The 7569-nt window shown below is 35.3% G+C and overlaps 1 long non-coding RNA gene across 2 annotated transcripts; it reads left to right on the plus strand.

Moving 5' to 3' along the window:
• Window positions 1-2436: 2436 nt before the first annotated feature.
• LOC115242410 lies at window positions 2437-4061 on the plus strand. 2 transcript variants are annotated; one of them, XR_003885045.1, is made up of 5 exons: window positions 2437-2632; window positions 2759-2898; window positions 2979-3285; window positions 3379-3523; window positions 3630-4061. It is a non-coding gene; the product is annotated as an uncharacterized LOC115242410 (long non-coding RNA). The 2 variants fall into 2 exon arrangements; XR_003885044.1 differs by having other exon boundaries at window positions 2979-3523.
• Window positions 4062-7569: the final 3508 nt, after the last annotated feature.

Raw genomic sequence — 7569 nt, forward strand, 5'->3', positions numbered from 1 at the left:
TGATGTCATCGCGAAGCAGCCGTACATCGGCGCTTGAATGGAAAAATTGAAAAAATATCGCGTCGAGAAAGCTGAGGGTGCGTAAAGTAGATGAAGGGGCAAGAGTGGTATACAGACCGTTTCCTCTTCTCCTAAATTTTCAGAGTATTAATCTCCCACCACGTCATACTTTTGAAAAATAAGCGTCACGTATACTCGGTTGATTTTTATACGATCAGTGTCGCGTCAACTGCTAGTACCAACGGTCCACTTCTCATAACTGAGAGACAAAATGTACTCTCCTGAAGGAAGTAGCAGCAATAGTTGCAAACGCATGAATTATTACGTTCCACGAGATGAAATTAAGCCGTGCAAGAAACCACGAGATGAAATTAAGCTGTACAAGACACCACATGATTTGTAAGTATCACAAATGTTTCATATATATACATATAATTTTTTTCATATATGTTTTTTCCATGCTATTTCATATTTAATTGTGTTTTTGCGGTAAATGCGGTAAATGCGGTAAACCTCGTTGTATACCGCGTATTTTGGTACGCAGATTTGCTTTGACGCGCACTGCTTATAAATACTTGGATATTGGAATCAGCGTTGGAGTAACATCTTACGTGGAATTACATCTCGGCGATAACCGAGGCAATCAAATCGTATTATCTATTGACACATGGGAATCGCTAATGCTGAAACGAGCGGACGTTAAACAGATTGTACAAACGCCTAATCATGTACCAATATGGATTTACGATTTATCAATTGAGATTGTTAAAATACATAATGCGAGTATTATGAAACTTACGTTACGCGATTCTTGCTTGTACATAAAACCGTCAACTATATTTTTTTATTCGAACTCGAACATTGCGTTAATCATGAATATTTGAAACTGTGTGAGAATATAAAAGCCATAAATGAGAGTTTTGATCGACTTGTCGTTAATTTGCAAGGTAACATGTTTGGTGCCGAAAAAGATGATGCTATTAAAATCTTGCGCGACGTCTATGATAAAACATCTATCATAGATTGCGAACTATTAGCGTATGCTGTGGATGAACTTTTGTCTGAATCCTTGAGACGAGGTGATGTATTTTCATACCCCCCGCGCCGGTTTCCCCTCGCCCCTCACCCCCCCTCAGAGGACCAGGCTTAGAACTCTCTTAGTATCACTACTGTGTCATTAAAAATTAAAACTAAAAAATTTAAATTTTATTATTTACATTTTCAATTGTATATATCCGTCTGTGTATGCGTGTGGTGTGTGAAAGCGTGTATGTATATATATTGTGTACAATCATGTGTATTAATTATTTATATAATAGCGTATGTAAATTATTTTTAAATAATTTGTAAATAATTTTTATTATGTATATTTTTATTTTTTATTTATATTTATATTATATACTTTGTTAACATAACAGCCGCTAGTCTCGAGGATGGTCCCCGGGGTAGGTGGGTCCCAATCACCACGACACAGCGCGTCCTCAGGTTGCGGATAGAAGAACGGCCTCTTTGTCTCGGTTAGGGATAGAGATTAGCTGCAAATAAATGAAATAAGCAGTCGCGGACAGCCGATTGGAAATGGCCCTCTTGTTCGGGTGTTGGGCGTAGGTTTGATAAGCTCACACCGTAAAACGACTTAATCAAGAATCAACCGAAGCTCGTCATGGATTCTTCCGGGGTAAAATTTCAATTCGGAGGTAAACTAGTCCCCCGTTCTGATATCCGGGTGAGGACTGCCTCGGGGAACTCATGCCGCATGAAGTCGAAGAGCGGGAGGGATATAAAAGTGGGGACGTGGACCGTAAGAAGTCTGTACAGACCTGGGGCGTTTCAATCGGTGGTCGGGGAGATCGAGGAGTATGGGGTGGAGATCGCCGCGTTGCAAGATGGGCCGGGGAGGGTTCGCTTAGCGCGGGTTCTTATACACTCCACTACGCGGGGGTCGGAGATCCATAGTTTTGGCGTCGGTTTCATGATTAATAAGAAAATCCGCGGTAAAAAACATTAAATTCTTAAACGAAAGATTGGGATTGCTCGTTGTGCAAGGTAGATGGTACAAGATCGCGATAATCAATGTTCACGCGCCGACGGAGGATAAAGATAACGAAATTAAAGACGGGTTCTATGAGGAACTCGAACACCTCATGGATCAATTGCCGAACGATTACATGAAAATAGTCTTGGAGAATTTTAACGCGAAAATCGGTAAAGAGGACATTTTTAAACCAACGATCGGGCTCGAAAGTTTGAAGGAGAAAAGTAACGATAACGGAGTAAAGGCCGTATTACACTACGGGTTGCGCGCTTGATTGCGGTTGGCGTTACGGTTGACAGTTGCGGATTGATCAATTACACTATAGGTTAGCAATGCCGGCTTGGTTGGCTGTTGTTATTGTCATCTGCTTTTTCATGCTAAATCGTAGCAATGTCAAAAATCATTGGATTAGCTGTAAAAAATCGCAAATGTAGATTCGTGTGTGCATGTCTCTGTTTTTTGTAGCAACTTATCAAAAAAATGTAAATCAAAGCGTTCTGTGTGGACTAAGCCATATTTATTACGAAGAAATTGTAGTGGTATGCATCATAATCTATTTTTTGAACTTGCACTTAAAGATCCGAATCGATTTCGTAGGTAAGACATATTATTTACTAATTAATTAATAAATATATTAAATAATAGTCAGTGAAAAAGTCAGAGAAAAAGTCAGTAATGATCAGTTATATTTAAAAACAATGACAATTTGAGTTACATTTGCAGATGCCTGCGCATGGATAGTGATACCTTTCAATATCTTGTTGAAAAAGTTACATCCTTTATTCAAAAACAAACAACACATTTAAGAAAAAGCATACCTTTTGCTGAAAGGTTTTCTATTACCTTACGACATCTGGCTACTGGTATAATACCTTACCTTACATAAGTATAGATGTAATTCATATATCACCTCTCATGAAATAATTAATTCTTTAATTTATAGGAGAATCACAGGAGTCACTTAGCTTGCAATTCAGAATTGGTCAATGCACTATATCAAAAATAATAAAAGAAGTTAGCGGCATTAATAAATGTCTTGAAGGATGAGTTTCTTCGAATGCCAACATGTGTAAAAGAATGGAAAATCACAGAGATGGAATTTTCATCATTGCATTGGTGCAATAGATGGAAAACATGTGCGAATATATCCTTCTCTCTCATCGGGTTCAGCTTACTACAATTATAAAGATTTTAACAGTATTGTATTGTTGGCTATTGTTGATGCACAATTGAGATTTATATACATTGATGTAGGCACCAACAGGAGAATGAGTGATCATTACATATGGAATAAGTGTAGCCTTAAATCTCATTTATACAGTAATAATCTTCATTTGCCTCAGCCATCTCCACTTCCTGGATATGTCGATAATTTTCTATATGTACTAGTTGGTGATGAGATTTTTCCTCTCACAACTAAATTGCTTATTCCATATCCAAAAAATCAGAGCCGCAATCGGCAGAAGGATATTTAACTACAAGTATGATGTAAATATGCATATTGTGATCCTTGAGTTCAAATTATGAAGTTTTATAAAAATAGATGTTATTGTTAATCGAAGAAATGCAATCATATGTTATATTATTTTTACAGACTGTCACGTGCCAGGCCTTGTTCAGAAAATACATTCGGAGTGCTAGGTGCAAGGTTTCAGATTTTTCAAACAGCTATGAGATATAACCCTGATGAAGCAGTTAGAATCAATGGCTTGTTGCTGTCTCCATAATATGTAATTGCGTAGTTGATCTATAGGTCGTGCCATGTACACCCCATCGGACTTCCTCGATGAATAGGATGTATTAACAGGTCACATAAGATCTGGTGAATGGAGACAAGAACCAGCTAATTACTTAGTACAGTTGTGTCATCAAGCTGGAAACTGCCATACAATTGATGCCTGCGTCCTTCGAGACACTTGGACTACATATTTTAATCGACCTGAGGCTGTGCCATGGCAGCAACGAGTAGTACTTGGTCATAATTCATAAAATATCAATAATTAAAATATAGTACTTGTAAGGTTTATATACAAAACAAGAAAAAAGGGAAATATGCGTAATAAAAGAAAATAATGTTTGTTTTATACATTATTATTTATTGATACCCACCTCATAGCCATACATTTTGTATTTTTTGCTTAGAGATCATCAATAACAATTTATCGAAATTTCAAACATTTATAAAAATAGGAATTTAAGGATTGTTTGCATATAGCATGTTTAATTTTTTTAACTTAGCTCGATAAACAAATATATTTTATGCTTGACACTAAATAATTATAAAAAATAAAATAAACAATATTTTATTATATTAGAATTGTAATAAAATATCACTAGAAAAATAAACTTTGATTGCTTCTTTAGTTGTCTTTGAAATGAATAATAAATGCAAATATGCATTACACGACAAATAAAAAATAAAAAATTCATTATTTTATTATTAAGTATCAATTATATTACACTTTCACTGTCAAAATTTATAAAATTACTTATTGTAAGTGCATGAAAATTGCACAGCAAATATAATTAATTTTTTAAATAAGAAATGTATAAATTAAAACACACATGAAATTAAACAGTTTAATACGGTTCAATGCTACTAATGGTATGTCGTAACCCGACCAAAACGACTCGTGGATTCTAATCCTTTGGGCGTACAAATCCCAAAAGACCTTTTCCTTAGCGGCTAGAGGCACAATAGGTACATGCATATATTTATTCTAGAATATTTGTTATCACAATATACTTAATATCACAATATTTCTCAGTCTATTTGTATATATACAAATATCACAAATAAAAATGAAATAATTCTTATACATAAAAACTGATAAATTAAAATAACAGTATACTCGCATAAACTTAAATTTATACATAAATAATATATCACTACAAGAACATACATAATAACTAACATAATATAAAATTATAACTAATATGTGTAACATATATATATATATATATATAATAGCACTTTAAAAATATTTTTATAAACATAAAATCATAGCCTTTTTAATAGCTGTTTGCCATATATTTTTTTTAAAGAAAAAACATTGCTGAGATAAAAGAATTTTATTGTTTTAACTGATTGCAAATATTACCTGCATTATTTGCTCCTCACAAAACTTTCTGTGCTGAGGGGACAGTTCCCTTAACTTAGCTCCTATGTACGCAATAAAATGATCAACAGTATCCTGAGCAATATGAAAAAGATATAAAAGTAAGGCTCTTACACGATTAAAATCAAGTAAAATCCGAGTAAAAAGGCAAAAGAGCCACGCGCAGTTTTTAGGGCGCAAAGGTATATAATTTAAACCAAAAAATAAATTAAAAAATTAGAGAATTTCTTTAATTACATGATTCGCGAAAGGCGGACGTTTCGGCCCTTTTTTTGTCCATCATCAGCGCAAATAATACTAAACTCAACAATATAAACGGTATACAGAAAGAGTCTTAATCAATTAAAGCGCAGAGTTACATGGTAACCAACGGTAGAAGGCGTAATCCCTCATGTCGCTCCAAAGGCAAAAACCGTGAGCAATATGGTTAGAATACTTGGGAAGAAGTATTGGCTGTGAGGCTATCTGTTTCATTACTTCAACAGCTTCCTCCATAGTAGACTCACTCTTTTTCTTTTTGGATGCTGCTCTTTTTACATAAAGTGCTTCTTTGTCTTCTATGCGTTTTTTTCACTTATAATAGAAGAAGAAGCAGATCTCTCAGGCATTGACATTAAAAGAGGAGAAGTTGATGGTGACATAATTGATAAAGCAGTGGAACTTTCAATATCTTGTTGTGAAAATTTCATTCGTTCTCTCTCTCTCTCCCTCTTTCTCTGCTTGTTCTTTATTGTATTCTTTCATTCCCATTATTATAATCTTTTATTTGTTCGACTTTTATTCTTTCTATTCTTGTTTTCCTACATGATAATAAATAAATAAATTAATCTTTATTTTATAAAGCATAAATAAGATATTGTATATTTTATAAATAAAAAAAGTATTATGTATGTGTGCGTGTGGGTGTGTATTTTTGTATGAGCATGTGTTGTAATTAACTATAGTGAAACGTAATTATGAATTGTATTAACTATATATAGTAAAATAAAAAAAGAAAATAACTTGTATTGTATATCTCATTTATGCTGTATAAAATAAAAATAAATAAATAAATTCTAGAGAGAAGGACTAGAGTAAGTGAGATGCCGGTGCAAAGATTGAGAAAAGGGAGCGATATTTCCTGAACAGAATATGCTAGAAAAATAAAGCTAAGCGATATGCAGTACGTAGTAAGCGAGCGATTAGAAAGAGAGATACAGAGAGAAACAGAGTAAGCGTATGATCGAGAGAAAGAAGATATTAGAAACTGCGATGATGTTAGTGCGTACGTGTATATTACTCTCTCACGCATGAATTAAAGTTTGGTGATTCATCAATTAATTATTGTATATAAAGCAGTAAAAATATATTGTGATATTCTCTCATTTCAATATATGGAACACAATGCAAAAGATTAAGTTTTTTATTATGCATGTTTGAAATAATTATGTTGGTAATGGCGGAACTAAAAATGTCGGTATTATCGACATTTTTAGTTACGTTTAGATGAGGGCGCTAACCCGTCGGAGTTCGCTCGTTGGTTTTGGATCCCCTTAATATGCGATCTACGGATAACGCGTGTTTCGCGTGGGCGGTAGGTGCCGCTCTATATCCGGTCGAAAGACACGCGGAAAGAAGCTCGTGGTATCCTCACTACTCAACGGTGTTGAATCTGGAGGTCGTCGAGTTTCCCATGAGTTTAAACGGGATCACCACGTTCGAGCGTCTTAACGATGTATCCATCAACGTGTATACCGTTCTGGATAAGAAGAACAAGAAAGGCGGCTGCGGTATCGCTCCTCTGCGTCTCACCAACAACAAAAAGAAGAGACACGTCAATCTGTTGTATCTGATAATATTAACGTGGTCAATTGGGATCGTGGTCAATATCAACGTGGTCAATCTCAACGTGGTCAATCGGGACCGTGGTCAATATCAACGTGGTCAATCGGGACCGTGGTCAATGTTAACGTGGTCAATATCAACGTGGTCAATATCAACGTGGTCAATATCAACGTGGTCAATATCAACGTGGTCAATATCAACGTGGTCAATATCAACGTGGTCAATATCAACGTGGTCAATATCAACGTGGTCAATATCAACGTGGTCAATATCAACGTGGTCAATATCAACGTGGTCAATATCAACGTGGTCAATATCAACGTGGTCAATATCAACGTGGTCAATATCAACGTGGTCAATATCAACGTGGTCAATATTCAACGTGGTCAAACGAGACGCTCCCGATGTACGTCGGGATTAGCAACGCGTTGTAAATCGTATTCGTAAAATCCTCCGGCGATGGGATTTCCGCGCGAATCTTCGAGTACATAAGTCACGGGATTAGTTTCCTACACTTTAACGATTTTAAACACTTCGGTCGTCCAATTTGGCGTGTAACCTTTGTCAAAGATGGTCTTGAATTTACTCACA

Source organism: Formica exsecta, unplaced genomic scaffold (genome assembly GCF_003651465.1).
Source record: "Formica exsecta isolate Colony F162 unplaced genomic scaffold, ASM365146v1 scaffold594, whole genome shotgun sequence".
NCBI lineage: Eukaryota > Metazoa > Arthropoda > Insecta > Hymenoptera > Formicidae > Formica > Formica exsecta.